This window comes from Schistocerca cancellata, chromosome 10 (genome assembly GCF_023864275.1).
Source record: "Schistocerca cancellata isolate TAMUIC-IGC-003103 chromosome 10, iqSchCanc2.1, whole genome shotgun sequence".
In the NCBI taxonomy this organism is placed as follows: domain Eukaryota; kingdom Metazoa; phylum Arthropoda; class Insecta; order Orthoptera; family Acrididae; genus Schistocerca; species Schistocerca cancellata.
The window spans coordinates 4302747-4320594 of record NC_064635.1 but is presented as its reverse complement, the minus strand read 5'-3'; positions in this window follow the sequence as shown (position 1 = coordinate 4320594).

Below are 17848 nucleotides of genomic sequence, written 5' to 3'. Positions count from 1 at the left end.
CAAAAACACAGGCTGGCGCGTCCGCCATGTTGTTTCCCAACCAATGCTGAACACAGCAGGAAGCTTATGCTAACTGTGTTGTTTTGTTAAAGTTTTCTGAAATATTTTACAAGTGTCCTGCATAGAGCCTTAGATCGTGCTATTTTGAGCTTTCATTCCGCTAATGTTTACATTGATAAGTGGGTTAGACACACAAATCTCGCATTTTATTTGCTTATTTCTGCTGTTCTTTGCTGTCCGAATGAAGAATAAAGGTGCAAGAAACATATTTGTCATAAAATCGCGTACTATGTTTTATTTTCTTCACGGAATTCAAATTAAATATTCGATAATGACGTTTATTACATTATGTACCAGGCTCCTATAAATAAGAGTTGGCGCGGCTGCATCTAAAGTGCATATTTGCGCACTTCTAATCCAATGAAGGCTTGCTCCGTTAAATCTCCATCACACAAAAGAACTCGCTTAACACTTGTACGCTATACAATTCCTTCTCAAAGGTAAAACACAAGTTACGTGTAAATATGGAAAATGGCTAAAGTTGACAACGGGCCGTCTATCTGCACTGTTAATTTCAATCTTCTGCATTTCTCCAATTAAGCCCTTAAACGGCTCCGTGCTCACGTTCGCAAACTTATCAAAAGGGGAAACAGTGTTGGGAGATATGTCTCGACCATTGGATGCCGTACATCACCTTCCCAAGTCTGGGCAAAGATCAAACGTGTTTCCTGGTACCAGACCCCAACAGGTGTTCACGGTGTTAACATAAATGGCGTGTTACCTACCGACTAAAAGGCAATTAACGAGCACTTTGCTGAGCCCCGTCCTCGCGCCTCTGCGTCGGAGAATCGCCGCCAGCCTTCCGCACTCTCACTTGGCGGATGGAAGGGAAGTCCTCCCCGTTTACAGAGTGGGAGCTCCTCACCCCCTTGTACATTGCCCCGAGACAGCTTCTGGGCCTGATCGGATTCACAGTCACATAATAAAATATCTCGTCTTTCCATTGCACCGGCGGGAAAGCACCATCATACCAGGGCTCAAACCCGGCAAAAACCCGCTTGATGTGGGTGGCTGTCGGCCAATGAGCCTCACTAACGTTCTTTGTAAGGTGCTGGAACGCATGGTGCGTCGGTGGTTGGGTTGAGTCCTGGAGTAACGTGGCCTACTGGCTCTGTGCCAGGGTGGTTTCCACTTGGGTCGCTCTACCACTGATCATTTTGTGTCCCTCGAGTCTGCCTTCCTAAAAGCCTTTCCCAGATACCAACACCTGGTTGCCGTCTTTTTTTTTGTATACGAAAAGCGTATGACACCACCTGGCGACAACTTATCCTTGTCACATTATACGAGTGGTGTCTCTGAGGCCCACTCCTGATTTTTATTCAGAATTCCCGATTTTTATCCAAAATTTCCTGTTGATTTGTACTTTCCGTGTCAAAGTTTATGCCTCTGTGTCTCCCCCTCCCCTCCTCCCATCCAGGAGTGTGGGGTCCCGCAGGGCTCTGTATTGAGTGAATCACTATTTTTAGTGGCCCTTAACGGTCTAGCAGCAGCTGTAGGGCCGTCTGTCTCACCATCTCTGTGTGCAAACGACTTCTGCATTTCGTACTGCTCCACCAGTACTGGTGTTGCTGAGCGGCGCTTACAGGGAGCCATCCTCAAGGGGCAGTCATGGGCTCTAGCCGACGGCCTGGAGTTTTCGGCCGCGAAGTCGTGGGTTATGCACTTCTGTCGGCGTCGTACCGTCCATCCGGAACCAGATCTTCACCTAACTGGTGATCCCCTCACTGTAGTGGAGGCATATTGATTTTTAGGACTGGTTTTCGGCGCCCAATTGACTTTCTTCCTCAGCTTCGTCAGCTTAAGTGGAAGTGCTGGCAACTTTAATGCCCTCCGTTGCCTGAACAACGCCAATTGGGGAGCAGATCGCTGTACTCTGCTGCAGCTCTACAGAGCGCTTGTTTAATCCCACCTTGAGTCTCGTTTCTGGTTCGGCGGCCCCTCAGTGTTGTATTTATTCCGCCCTGTGCACCACTGTGGCGTTCGACTAGCCATGGGAGCTTTTATGGCGAGTCCAGTGACCAGCATAATGGCGGAGGCTAGAGTCCCTCCATTGCAGGTCAGGCGTGCACAACTGCTCGCCACTTACATTGCACACATTCGTATGTTCTCCTGCAGATCCGAATCACCATCTCGTTTTCCCACCCACGGCGGTTCTTCTCTTGCATTGGTGGCCCCTTTCAGGGCTTACAATTGCAGTTCTCGTCCGACCCCTTCTATCTGAACTGGAGTCCTTGCCTTTACCACCTATACTCGAGATCCATTCGCGTACACTTCCATGGTGTACACCTAGGCCGTGACTTCGCCTGGACCTTTCACATGGCCCAAAGGACTCAATTTCCACTGGAGAGCTGGTGGCTGTATCTCTTGCTCTTGAGCACATCCATTCATGCCCTGGGGAGTCGTTTCTTTTGTGTACCGACTCCTTAAGCAGCCTAAAAGCTATCGACCAGTTCTAGTCTCATCATCTTTTGGTAGCCATCGTCCAGGAGTCCATCTATGCCCGGGAACAGTCCGGTCGTTCTGTGGTGTTTGTGTGGACTCCATGACACGTCGGCGTCCCAGGCAACGAACTTGCTGACGCGCTGGCCAAACAGGCTACGCGGAAACTGCTTCTGGAGATGAGCATCTATGAACCTGAACTGCTTTCTGACCTACGCCGTAGGGTTTTTAGGGTTTGGTAGACGGAATGGCATAACAGTACACACAACAAACTTTGTGTCATTAAGGAGACTACGAATGTGCGGAAGTGTTCCGTGTGGGCCTCTCGCAGGGAATCGGTTGTGCTCTGCCGGCTCTGCATTGGCCACACTCGGGCGACCCACGGTTGCCGCCCACGCCGTGAAGACCCGCCTCAGTGTCGGTGGGGCGCCCGGCTGACAGCGGCCCACACATCCTGGTGCACTGCCCCACTGTGACTGCCCAGCGACGGAAACTTGGGCTACCGGACTAGTTGGCTGACAACGCCTCATTGGCTGATTTAGTTTTACGTTTTATTCATGAGGGTGGGTTTTATCATTTGATCTAAGTTTCAGCGCATGTCCTTTGACCCTCTGTGTCCTCGGCCCCAATGCTTCTAGGGTGGACGTTTTAATGTGTTGCAGGGTGACTGGCTTTTCCTTTTCATTCTTGTGGTCGGCCAGCCATTGTAATCTGCTTTCTTGTTTTACTCTGTTTCTAGCATGTCTCTGTTTTCTTGTCCTCCTTTGTTCCTTTTAGTGTCCTTGTGGTTTTTCCCTTTCTTCCTTTGTGTTATGTCTCCTCTGTTACATTCTCACACTTATGGAATTGTTTTATGAGGAACAAGGGACCGATCACGTGGTTTGGTTCCTTCCCCCTCTTTCAAACCAACCAACCAACCCACCAACCCACCGACACCACTGCATCAGTGGTTTGGTCCACTTGTATTTGTTCCTGGCCGTGCATTCTGCCCAGTGCCACTTCAGTCTTATGTGCTCGACAACGTCATAGACAGCCGTTCTGCTCCTTACGTCATCCCTGTTAGCCCTGTCTCTGATCCACTCCAAGCAGTGTACTTACTACAGCCCTTTGACAGATCCAGAATAGATTTCCACTGCTTATTGTCGTAGTCGTGAGCCTGCACATTGTTACCAGCTGGATGCTGATGTCATGAACGATCCATTCTAAATCTGTGATGATAGTCTGTTTACAGATAATGTAACTAAGTTTCTCGATTGCCATCACAGATTTCGGTGTGAGATCTACGCTGGCTGGTTGTGTGTTCCAAGTTGGATTTGATGCCTAGAATTATGTATTCATTTGTTACTTCCAGAGCATTGTTTTTGATGGAGACCACAATATTGACAACGCGTGACTCGGGTGATTCATAATGATTTTTGTTAGCATTTTGTAAAATACAGAGAGACCAATAGGCCTGTAAAAACTCAATGTCAGTGTTTTCATTTTCTTTGAAGAGGAGGAGGACATCCGCATTTTTCCGTAACTAGAACCTTCCTTTCCTCTAGATATTATTTTAGTAGGAGTTGTAACCACCTCCTCACTTATCGACCTTAATCAGAGTAAAATTTAAACCGCGTGTACCTAATGGAAATTTGGGAAAAGCAATCGTCACCGAAGTTAATCTGTCGGTAAAGAGGGAGGAAAGGGTTACATCTTCATTGAAAGGAAAAATGCAAATGAAACTGGTGGAAATTAATTTTGAAAAGGGGTAAAGTTAATAAAGAAAGTAAATGTGCGGCCATTACGTTAACAACTAGCGGTAATTAGATATTTGAGATTTGGGGGAAATTACGGTCGCCAATCCTATGGACAATTACTATAGTAACTGAAAAAGAAAGGTTATGACACGTATAATTAGCACAAGAAGCGTGGCAACTGAAGGTTGACACGTGTAGTGTGACAACTGAAAGTTTGTCATAAGTAATAAATTTCGCTACACTCTGACTTAATTTAACAAAAGAATTAATAAAACCGGAAAATTGAAAGTTAATTTAGTGACTGAAATTAATAGTGAGCTTTGTATCTGGAGCACATCGAAATTCAGTAAAATACGGTTAGTCTTGGGCTACCTCAACAATCATTTCAAAAGCTACTTGAATCTACGCAATTTAGAAATAAAAGATTAAACTTTGAACTTGAATTAAATGATTCTGAACAATTAACAATAGTAAAATTTAGTACGTACCAAGCTGAGCTGCAGTCACAGGTAAGCTAAAATACGGCAACAAAACTCGCACTCTTAATTTGTGCTTTTTTAATCTAAATATTGTGGCCAGCTATGAATACCTTAACTGAAGTTCGAAATTAAAGCATTGAAATCGAATATTACTTTAATGCTGGCATTTGAATTTCAATGACACTCGGGTTCATTCTGGAAAAGGAAGGGACCCTGCTTGGTAATGCAATTTGGACAATGAGCAACAAAGGTTCATGCTACGTTGCTGTAATTTAGTGAGAAAAATTTAAGTTTGAATAGCTGAGGTCTGCCATACAGTTCTAAACCTTTACGTGCTACCAGTCTTCCTTCTTGGTTGATTGAAGGTTGAAGTCTTCGATCGAGGAGGTGGCGACAGTCACTCGTTGTCGGCCGTCGCTGTTGCAGAAGCTGGATGTTGGCGCGCCTTCTTCTCGACACGGTCTCCAGCCGAAACGGGCTCTTGATGTGTGCCAGCTAACGCTCCCGTACGCGACACCATGTCAGAAACTAACATAGCAAGTCGAGCGCAATTACATGCTGCCAAACCCCGAAAGCGCGGCAACTCGCGGGAGCGTCACACAACACACCTGCTCTACTGCACCACCCCAGCCAGACTCCCCCTCTGCCCGCGCTCCACGTGTCAGAGTTAACACTACCAAAGATCCTAAACAATTTGGTTCTCCACACGACCTATCGATGTAATCGTTCGATAGCATATTTTTCCCTAGGCCAGACTCAGCGTAAAATTACAAATATTTACAAACGAACCAATTATACATCGACATAAATGCATATATACAAATAGTAAAACAATTACAATATACAAAGACACAGAAACGTCATATCTTCAAGTAACAAAATGAGGAAAAAAATTTATAGCACAATAGATGGAAATAGGATGATAAGCATTTTCGGAGTTACAGAGTGCTTCTTCAAGTCTCTTTGGTGTACTATCAGACTGACTGATAATTTCAGCAGAGCTGAAGTGTGGAATAAAAAATAGAGAAAGTTTTGCCCTCGAAGTAGCGACCTTGTGTCTAGATTGAGCGTCGTAACTATTAGACCACGAGCTGATACGATACTTTAATAACGCAAGAAGAGGGCAACACTTGCAGATCCTGACTGACGTCTAGGTTTTATGCTTAAGGCTGAAATTGGCACTGTCTTAGATTTGGTTTTTCGACATGTATAGCGGGAACAGAATACAACCCGTGAATAGAATCTCCTCGGTCTACGTGCTGCCTCACTTCAAATACAGCCATCGAGATTTCCATCGGTGTCTCCGCCATCGTCATCAGGAGTTAAAACCACTGACTGCCAGGTGTGGCGCAGTATTCTGCTTAAACAGATGCAATAGCAGCGGCTCGGACCTTTCAGAATGGGTCGAAGTGACATGCGTCGAACACAAGTTAGCCAACTCATAGCAGCGGCTTCCTGCCAGCGGCACCGAGTCACGTCCAGTGGCGTAGGGGGCCAGCGCTTTGTTTGGAACTGCCCCTCCTGCATCAGTCCAACAGTCGAGCAACCGTCTTTGTTTTTGCTTTTGCTCAATGCATAAAGCGCGCTCCCATACCCTACAAGGTGAGTACCCTTAGTTTCTGTTAAAATTGTTGTTTATTCTACTTTCTGCCATTTCTTTTGTAACAGAATCCAAATATGATGATGATTGATCCAAAAATCTCGGGTTTCGAAATTGTTTTTTATATCTGTTTTCTATTCCATGTTCTGCCGTGTCTGACTTCTCAGTTTTCCTTTGTCCAATATTTGGTGAGTTTCCTGCATACTGCTCACCAAGAGTGCGAATCGTTTGTCGTCTGTAAATTCTACCACATTCACATGGGACACCGTACACGCCTGTAATTCAATGACCTGTGTCGTCTTTAACGAGGCGCAACATCCTGTATCTTGGAGACGGGTCGGAACGCTGGTCTCTCTTCACGTGTCTACAGTCGCTGCTCCACTGTGGAGGGAACGAAGCCAGCTTGGCCTCTTCTTCCGATTCACGACAGATTACGTAGCAAAAACTATTCCTGCTACTTGCATCTTCTCATCGCCTGGCAGACATCAGACAGAGAAACGTAGCTACCGCGAAGCCAGCAGCCACTGTATCAGGTGTCCACGTGGGAGCTGGCCATCGTCAACAATTCCAGCGTCTTGCGGTGCGTCCAGTCCTGTGTGTGCCGACCCATCGAGAAAAACCAGAACTTTTCGACTTCACAGACGACGGCGAACAGTTTAAGGTGTATTACAGGATAATTCCTCTTGCTATTATTCAGCACGTAACTCGTGACTGCAACTGTCCAGTGTTCCTGTCCTTTTCTAGCTTGCTCTGCCAGATACAGCACAACACCGAATCCGTAACTGAAACACTGTCACATGCTGAAATGGCTGTATAAGATTGTCATGAGTTTCAAAACTTCTGCCGAAAACTGCGTTGATTCTCTCATACTGCCTCTTATTGCCAAGACACATTTTTCCCAGTTGGGGATAAAAGACGTGATGCCCTGGGCGTCTGCGACTAACAAACTTCCTGTAGAATCCAACTAGTCCTATAAACGCTTAGACTTTTCGTACACTGTTACTGGCACACCACGTATTGCACTGGGCTTAACGATATTGGGCGTCATTGCCTCCTAACTGATCACACAGTGTAGGAGTGTCATTTGCCTTCACCCACATACAGACTCTTGTAAGCTCAGTCACTCCCTTGTCTCCTAAAGGCTGCAGTATCTGCTCTAGTGACTGACGTTCTCGCCATTTTTTGCTGAAATTAGGTCCTCTTCCGTGATTTTACTTTATTGCTGTGATCCAACACATCCCCAAGAGCCTTAAAGAACGCTGCAATGTCGACATAAAGCCCAAAGGGTGACATAATAAACTGGTAACACCTGCTATCTACAAAAAAAATCTGTTCTGTCAGTAAGCTGCTGCTTATTTAACCTGCCAGTGACGATACGTAAGAACAAGGCTGGTGAAAGTCTGTACACCATTAAATATTCGTAGAAATACATGTATAAGTTCCCCAATATCTCTTCTCCGTCAGAATTTGATTCAACTTGTGATGGTCAAGAGCTAACCACACTTTCTGTCATATCTAGCCATGAATAGCACCTTGTGTACATCCAAGCTGGTCTTTACACTGGTTAGCTAACCTTATCCCAGGAGAAGTGAAATGTATAACGTCAGACTACATATCGTGCTGTCTAGAAAGGTCCATTGCAAAATCGAGCCAGATATGCTTCCTTAAATGTTGCCTTCTCTTTCCAACAGCATCCGAGGCCTGGCAGCAACACCGTCGGTAGTGGATACGTTTCCTCTAGAAGCGCTCTCTAACTCCAGTAATGCACTCCATTGGTGGGTCTTCGGGCTCTTGTGGTTTGTTTTGTTTGTTTTGTCTTGTTTGTTCACCTTTCCTTAAATGAGAAAAGGTAGCAACCGCCAAACCAAAAAATATGAGAATAACAATGTTTTGTGATTGCAAATGTTTATACATGTGTTATTAACAAAATTGATGCCACCTTGTTACACAGCCACACCGGTGACGGAAATGGAGAGTAACTAGTGTAAGAAATGGAGCACATAGGTAAGACATGAGAGGAGTTTTGAAGTTCTGTATTTTGCAAGAACAAAAGCAAACGACCCATGAAAATATTAGCACCTATCAGAAATAATACTACAATTAGAAGCTTGTCGCTAGCCAATACAGTCTATTTTTGGAAAGTATAGAAACGAAAGAAACGTTTAATGGAGAAACTAAGATCTTCCATTACATAACCAGAGACTTCTACGCTTATACTGAAATTGCTGAATGCTTACTGAATGTGAAATTGAACCTACAGTCACTTTACTTGTTTTCATCATTACTCACCTACTGAATTTTTCCTGACAAATGCAGCTCAGTTATTATATTCATTTGTTGTTGTTGTTGTGGTCTTCAGTCCTGAGACTGGTTTGATGCAGCTCTCCATGCTACTCTATCCTGTGCAAGCTTCTTCATCTCCCAGTACCTACTGCAACCTACATCCTTCTGAATCTGCTTAGTGTATTCATCTCTTGGTCTCCCCCTACGATTTTTACCCTCCACGCTGCCCTCCAATACTAAATTGGTGATTCCTTGATGCCTCAGAACATGTCCTACCAGCCGATCCCTTCTTCTGGTCAAGTTGTGCCACAAACTTCTCTTCTCCCCAATTCTATTCAATACTTCATCAGTTATGTGATCTACCCATCTAATCTTCAGCATTCTTCTGTAGCACCACATTTCGAAAGTTTCTATTCTCTTCTTGTCCAAACTATTTACCGTCCATGTTTCACTTCCATACATGGCTACACTCCATACAAATACTTTCAGAAACGACTTCCTGACACTTAAATCTATACTCGATGTTAACAAATTTCTCTTCTTCAGAAACGCTTTCCTTGCCATTGCCAGTCTACATTTTATATCCTCTCTACTTCGACCATCATCAGTTATTTTGCTCCCCAAATAGCAAAACTCCTTTACTACTTTAAGTGTCTCATTTCCTAATCTAATACCCTCAACATCACCCGACTTAATTCGACTACATTCCATTATCCTCGTTTTGCTTTTGTTGATGTTCATCTTATATCCTCCCTTCAAGACACCATCCATTCCGTTCAACTGCTCTTCCAAGTCCATTGCTGTCTCTGACAGAATTACAATGTCATCGGCGAACCTCATAGTTTTTATTTCTTCTCCATGGATTTTAATACCTACTGCGAATTTTTCTTTTGTTTCCTTTACTGCTTGCTCAATATACACATTGAATAACATCGGGGAGAGGCTACAACCCTGTCTCACTCCCTTCCGAACCACTCCTTCCCTTTCATGTCCTTCGACTCTTATAACTGCCACCTGGTTTCTGTACAAATTGTAAATCGCCTTTCGCTCCCTGTATTTTACCCCTGCCACCTTTAGAATTTGAAAGAGAGTATTCCAGTCAACATTGTCAAAAGCTTTCTCTGTCTACAAATGCTAGAAACGTAGGTTTGCCTTTCCTTAATCTTTCTTCTAAGATAAGTCGTAAGGTCAGTATTGCCTCACGTGTTCCAGTATTTCTACGGAATCCAAACTGATCTTCCCCGAGGTCGGCTTCTACTAGTTTTTCCATTCGTCTGTAAAGAATTCGTGTTAGTATTTTGCAGCTGTGGCTTATTAAACTGATTGTTCGGTAATTTTCACATCTGTCAACACCTGCTTTCTTTGGGATTGGAATTATATTCTTCTTGAAGTCTGAGGGTATTTCGCCTGTTTCATACATTTTGCTCACCAGATGGTAGAGTTTTGTCAGGACTGGCTCTCCCAAGGCAGTCAGTAGTTACAATGGAATGTTGTCTACTCCGGGGGCCTTGTTTCGACTCAGGTCTCTCAGTGCTCTGTCAAACTCTTCACGCAGTATCGTATCTCCCATTTCATCTTCATCTACATCCTCTTTCATTTCCATAATATTGTCCTCAAGTACATCGCCCTTGTAAGACCCTCTATATACTCCTTCCACCTTTCTGCTTTCCCTTCTTTGCTTAGAACTGGGTTTCCATCTGAGCTCTTGATATTCATACAAGTGGTTCTCTTATCTCCAAAGGTCTCTTTAATTTTCCTGTAGGCAGTATCTATCTTACCCCTAGTGAGATAAGCCTCTACATCCTTACATTTGTCCTCTAGCCATGCGTGCTTAGCCATTTTGCACTTCCTGTCGATCTCATTTTTGAGACGTTTGTATTCCTTTTTGCCTGCTTCATTTACTGCATTTTTGTATTTTGTCCTTTCATCAATTAAATTCAGTATTTCTTCTGTTACCCAAGGATTTCTACTAGCGCTCGTCTTTTTACCTACTTGATCCTCTGCTGCCTTCACTACTTCATCCCTCAAAGCTACCCATTCTTCTATTGTATTTCTTTCCCCCATTCCTGTCAATTGTTCCCTTATGCTCTCCCTGAAACTCTGTACAACCTCTGGTTCTTTCAGTTTATCCGGGTCCCACCTCCTTAAATTCCCACCTTTTTGCAGTTTCTTCAGTTTTAATCTATAAGTCATAACCAACAAATTGTGGTCAGAGTCCACATCTGCCCCTGGAAATGTCTTACAACTTAAAACCTGGTTCCTAAATCTCTGTCTTACCATTATATAATCTATCTGATACCTTTTAGTATCTCCAGGGTTCTTCCATGTATACAACCTTCTATCATGATTCTTGAACCAAGTGTTAGCTATGATTAAGTTGTGCTCTGTGCAAAATTCTACCAGGCGGCTTCCTCTTTCATTTCTTACCCCCAATCTATATTCACCTACTACGTTTCCTTCTCTCCCTTTTCCTACACTCGAATTCCAGTCACCCATGACTATTAAATTTTCGTCTCCCTTCACTATCTGAATAATTTCTTTTATTTCATCATACATTTCTTCAATTTCTTCGTCATCTGCAGAGCTAGTTGGCATATAAACTTGTACTACTGTAGTAGGTGTGGGCTTTGTATCTATCTTGGCCACAATAATGCGTTCACTATGCTGTTTGTAGTAGCTTACCCGCATTCCTATTTTCCTATTCATTATGAAACCTACTCCTGCATTACCTTTATTCGACTTTGTGTTTATAACCCTGTAGTCACCTGACCAGAAGTCTTGTTCCTCCTGCCACCGAACTTCACTAATTCCCACTATATCTAATTTTAACCTATCCATTTCCCTTTTTAAATTTTTTAACCTACCTGCCTGATTAAGGGATCTGACATTCCACGCTCCGATCCGTAGAACGCCAGTTTTCTTTCTCCTGATAACGACATCCTCTTGAGTAGTCCCCGCCCGGAGATCCGAATGGGGGACTATTTTACCTCCGGAATATTTTACCCAAGAGGATGCCATCATCATTTAATCATACAGTAAAGCTGCATGCCCTCGGGAAAAATTACGGCCGTAGTTTCCCCTTGCTTTCAGCCGTTCGCAGCACCAGCACAGAAAGGCCGTTTTGGTTATTGTTACAAGGCCAGATCAGTCAATCATCCAGACTGTTGCCCCTGCAAATACTGAAAAGGCTGCTGCCCCTCTTCAGGAACCACACGTTTGTCTGGCCTCTCAACAGATACCCCTCCGTTGTGGTTGTACCTACGGTACGGCTATCTGTATCGCTGAGACACGCAAGCCTCCCCACCAACGGCAAGGTCCATGGTTCATGGGGGGGTCTATTCATTTAGGACCCACAATATGCAATGATACGCAAACTGACTGCTCAAATAATTAGCTCCAAAAAATGGCCCCGAGTTAGAAGAAATCTTGACAATTACTTATACATATCATAAGTCACTTACCTCACAGAAAATCTTTATTCCACGAACTATAGCGATGCAGCAAGCACCAATACAGCCAGCTAAATAAGATTCTAAGTACTGTAGGCTCTAACTACTAATAGGCACGTGGTTAGCAAAGGAAAGATTTTGTTGCAGAGCAAACAATGTATTTAGCAGATTTTACCTTAATAATGTGACATCCAGTTAAAAACATTACATAATCGTCCGTGACATCCAGTTCAAAAAAAAAATTATATAATCGTCAAGAGTTAAATTTCCATGTCGGTCACACGTCCAGATCGCCCGCTTGCGCTAACACTTCAGACCTCTAACCTCCACCACTGCTAACTACAAACTTCCAACCTCCATCACTGCTGGCTATTCACCTCCAAACGCCAGTCTGAACAGCCACAGAGTCTCTTACACAGCGTGCACAGCTCTGTCAGAGTTATTAATGCAGTCTACCAGGCTGCCAACACACACGCATACAAACAGGCTACTTACAAACTAAACAGGCCAAAGATGTACATGTACACAGAAGAGATAAAGTGTCTTCTTGTAAATAAATAAAAAAGACAGATAAGCTGCTGAATTATGTTTTCAATTACGTTAAATTTCAGCATATTGTGTGCGATTCTCTTATTGCCTGAAGCTTCTTATGTGAAGAATTTAGTACTTAGCAATAAAGTACGGCCTGCAGCAACTAGCTGCTCAAAGTTGTTGTCCGACAGTAACTTATTCACTAATATTGGTCTAAATACTCCAGTTTATTTAACTCACAAATATTTTAAAATATGGTCAGATGTTGTTGACTGCAGTACCTCAGGTTCAACCGCCCTTTCGTGAGTGGATTTCGCTGTAAGCTGCTCAGTGGACTGAGCGACGTGAGCACGTGTTTCCTTTCACGTTGCTTCACACCCACTGTGCATCGTCTCTCTGACACGGCCTGCACCAAAAGTAGGGCTGCTGTGCCTGGTAGGGCCCTGCCAAAGTGATCTGCAGACGCACTCCTTACGTGCGTCACCGTATGTCTGTGGCCATATGTGGGCGCACAGATGCGACCCAAATCGCCATTGTAACTCTGCTCACATGGCCAGTGGCTCTGAAACTGATGTAACACAAAGCAGAAACAAAAAAATTCAAAACTAATGATAAGGCTTTCCATCAAGTTGAAAGCAGAGGCGGCAATAGCGCAACTAGTTATTCCACCAGTCATAGAAAGAGAAGTGGGGTGTAGAGTCCACTCTGCCACCCTGTAACAGACCTGTATAAGAGAGACAAACCAGAGACTATGGCAGTTTTCAGATTAAGAACGAAAATAGCGTACACTTCCTGTGTTACTTATATTGAAAGGTCTCTGTTGGATTCCTTTCATGTTAATTTCTTAAAACTGTTGTCGTTTACGGCATACATCCCACTTGTAAATTTACTGTGGTGTTTCTATCTGGGAGGAGACTGGGCAGTGGAAAGGGTTACTTTTACACATAATCAAAAACGATTTGTCACACTACTACACTTTAAAACACAATTTATATGTAATTCATGTCTCACAGTCTCATACGGAACCTACATCCGCTTTCTTTTATGTACTGTATATGATAAGATACTGTCATCCCCCTTCCCTTCTGTGTGAAAAGGTGAATGAGCAAATGTATTTCTAGTTGCATGCTTGATGGTAGCAGACAAGCCTGTCTGCTAGAGAACAGTAGGACCAACGTCGGAACAGGTAGCTATGCTTTCTAAAAGCATTGAGATTTCTATTCTTAGTATGGTCCTGTCTGTCCCTTGTCATGTTGGTATAGGAAGCTGCCTCTCTGGTCACTTCCGTTTGTATCTGTGAAGCACCCATTGGTAGGGGTCCAGGTCAGTCTGTCTGCAGCGAGCGTTTGAAGTGGTAAGCTCTCCAGTTAAGTGCGTCTCTGCTAAGTCCGTAGGACAATGGATTTCTTAAGTTCAGCCTAACTGAAAATTTAATCACCTTTATTTCAGGTTTAGATCTAAAATATCTATCTTAAATTGCAACGTAGTGTAATTAGAGTGTGAAGTTCAGACTATCTTCCATTAGTTGCTTTGTCACTACTTTGTGAGTAAAGTGGAACCACGTGTTGATGATCCGTAACTCTAACTCAGATCACCAATCTTAAATGCGAATGTGCGTGAGATTATAATGTCTCGTCTTGACAATATTTTTCAATATAGCAACTTTTATGTTCAACCCACGTGGGGTGTACTTTGTGAGACCAGTACCACGTGCTTATACAATTGTTTGACCCATCAGATTAATAGTAAGATGATAGTAACCAGTTCGAGGTTTTTCTTTTGTAATTTGTTTCGATGTAATTTATTTTAATTATCAAAATTATTGTCGAGTTACACTCTTTGTGTAAACTAAGTTGATCATGTGAAGCATGTAGTGTAACCATCAAAGTAACGCTCAGCCATTCTTTTCGGGAAGATTTCACAGAGAGTTTGTATGAATTTAGTATACCAGTGTGTGGTAATTTCATGACGGACAGGATTGCGCTACGAACGTAATTTTTTAGGGTGAAAATTGAATCGGTTGGTTATGGTTAATTTCCTCTCGCATATGTTTCAACGTTCATGTGCTATTTTATGAATGCAGTGTTGTATGCAGTCTTCCAATCTTGGCTCCACATTTGATGTGTTCAATAAGATTATAAACTCACATTTTCACAATCCTAAGTAAGGCACCAGTTTTGTTATGAATTTAGTTTAATATGCTGAAACTTTAACGGAACAATAATCAATGTTAAAATACATGTTCAAATATAAACTGATTTATTTCTTTTCATTTAAATTCTGTGTAATATACATATATCACCGGTTGTTGTAAGATGACTACTAAAAGATTATAATTAATGTTAGTCTGGTTGGGAATTTCGTAAGATAGACTGGACACCTAGTGAAAAAAGTTGTTCAGTAATGCAAGGTTAACTTCCCCAGATAGCTCACAGCTTTTAACCCGCTTTTATTGTCTTGAATATCAGCACCGCTTTCAGAACAAATTAATGCAACAACATTACAATATTTACTATTAAAAACAGTTTTGATTACGATTTATTTATCAAGGTGATCGGTTTCGACCACTACTGTGGTCATCTTCAGACCATTGAGTAGGAACCTGTTTCTGTTGGAGAATCACTACTCACTGTTTTTAATAGTAAATATTTGTAAGACATTGATCACTGCCTTTCCCATAATGTATTCAAAAGTAATGTTACTACTTAACATTCATGTACATACGTTAAATTACACGGACGTCCTTAAAATCTGACGAGTAACCAATAAAATGTATTTCCATTCACAGAAATGATTGGGATCGACGACCTACCGGACGAGATGCTGCTCTCAATCTTTTCCTTCCTGCCGGCCTCAGATTTGGTCCAGTGCGCTGCAGTGTCCGAGCACTTCCACAGAATCGTGTCAGGGTACACCCACCTGTGGAAAGGGAAGACCTACATCACCCTCACGAGACCAGTGGATCTCCACAGGGAGCACGTAGCCCTACGCGCTCTGCCACTGCTGCGGGAAGTCTCCGTCGAAGTGGAGAACAGATTTGCGGTGTGCGTCGTGTACCCGCGCCTGGTTCTGTCAATAGCAGACCTACGAGCCCTGGAGCGCTGTCCGAGACTGAGGTGCCTGTGTCTGTCGACTAGGCTCAATATCGCAGAGCACATTATGTCGTCCGGCTCGACTATCGATTTCGCGTTGCTCGAGAAGCTGGAGATCGTGAAGACACGGCCGCTCGACTGCCGGGGCCCGGACTTCGCTAACGCAGATTTCTTGGTCAGCTGCGCGCTCGAGCTGTGCCCGAACCTCACGCAGCTCTTCGTGTGTGCGGAGATCCTGTCGGCGGGCCTCCTGGAGGAGTCGGCCGGGGTCGTCCGGCTGCGGGCGCTGGGAATCGAGTGCCCCACCCTGGAGAGACTGTCGTTCCTGCGGCGCTGCTCGGACGCGCTGGAGGAGCTGCGACTGGAAGGCTGCGCCGCCCTGCCGCTGGGGGAGGTCGCCGAGCTGCGCCACCTGCGGAGGCTGCGCAGGCTGCAGCTGCACGGCTGCCGGGTGGCCGAGGCCGACATGCGGCTGGTGGTGGCCGCGCTGGGGGGCCTCGAGTCGCTGCACCTGGACCAGTTCCCCCTCGTCCGGGACCTGTCCCTCCTCCAGCCCTGCGGCCGGCTGAGGGAGGTCGGCGTCAGGTTCCCGCCGCTGGAACCGCCCGCCCGCGCCAACGCCCGCGTGGTCCGCGCGCCCCTCTACCACATCACGGACGCGCTGTCCAGCGCTCTGCTGCGGCTCGAGGGCCTCGGCTACGACAGCCGCTGCCTGGACTACCTGCGCCCCCTGCTCCAGTGCCTCCAGCTGCGCCGCGTCTGCCTCTGTTTCCAGTGGAGGTCCAGTCGGGTGGCGGTGTCCAGCCAGTTGGTCAAAATAAACTTGAGACGTCCCAAATAAGGACGACGGGGAAGTAAATTTTAAAAGCCGGCGCTTCCTATTTCCGAGAAATGGTGACATGGCACATTGGAGGTTAGTAGCATCTACATCTACATCCATACTCCGCAAGCCACCTGACGGTGTGTGGCGACGGGTACCTTGAGTACCTCTATCGGTTCTCCCTTCTATTCCAGTCTCGTATTGTTCGTGGAAAGGACTGTCGGCATGCCTATGCGTGGGCTCTAATCTCGCTGATTTTATCATGGTCTCTTTGCGAGATATACGTAGGAGGGAGCAATATACTGCTTGACTCCTCGGTGAAGGTATGTTCTCGAAACTTCAACAAAAGCCGTACAGAGCTACTGAGCGTCTCTCCTGCAGAGTCTTCCACTGGAGTTTATCTATCATCTCCGTAACGCTTTCGCGATTACTAATGCGCTGCTCTCCGTTGGATCTTCTCTCTCTCTCTCTCTCTCTCTCTCTCTCTATCTCTCTCTCTCTCTCTCTCTCTCTCTATCTCTCTCTCTCTCTCTCTCTCTCTCTCTCTCTCTCTCTCTCTCTCTCTCTCTCTCTCTTCCTCTTCTATCAACCCTATCTGGTACGGATCCCACACTGGTGAGCAATATTCAAGCAGTGGGCGAACAGGTGTACTGTAATCCACTTCGTCTGTTTTCGGATTGCATTTCCTTAGAATTCTTCCAATGAATCTGTTTGGCATCTGCTATACCGACGAACAGCCTTATATGATCTTTCCATTTTAAATCACTCCTAATGTCTACTCCCAGATAATTTATGGAATTAACTGCTTCCAGTTGCTGACCGGCTATATTGTAGCTAAATGATGGATCTTTCATTCTATATATTCGCAGCACATTACACTTGTCTACATTGAGATTCAATTGCCATTCCCTGCACCATGCGTCAATTCGTTGCAGATCCTCGTGCATTTCAGTACAATTTTCCTTTGTTATAACCTCTCGATATCCCCCCCAAGGGGTCCACAACTCTTTTGTGGATACGTGCATAGCGAGTACGGGACCCCGAGCTAATGTGGGCTTCCTTCCTTTCTGGGCTGCATACCTTCCTTTTCCGCATACTTCCCTATCCCCCCATCTTCGCCTCCCCTCCCCTCACCGCTGGCTTTTTCCTTCCCCTTCTCCCCCTCTGGGAGAATGGTTTGTGCCTACGTCCGGAGACGGACGCTCGTAAATGTACCGCATTCTTCGCCTTCTCTGCTTGTATGTCTTTATCCTTCCCTTGTCCTTCTCTTTCCTTACCTCTTCTCTTTACCCTTTTCTTCGCTGCTTTTCTTCCTCCCTGTGCGTGTCTGAAGGCCGACCCACGCAGTTTCGTGCGTAG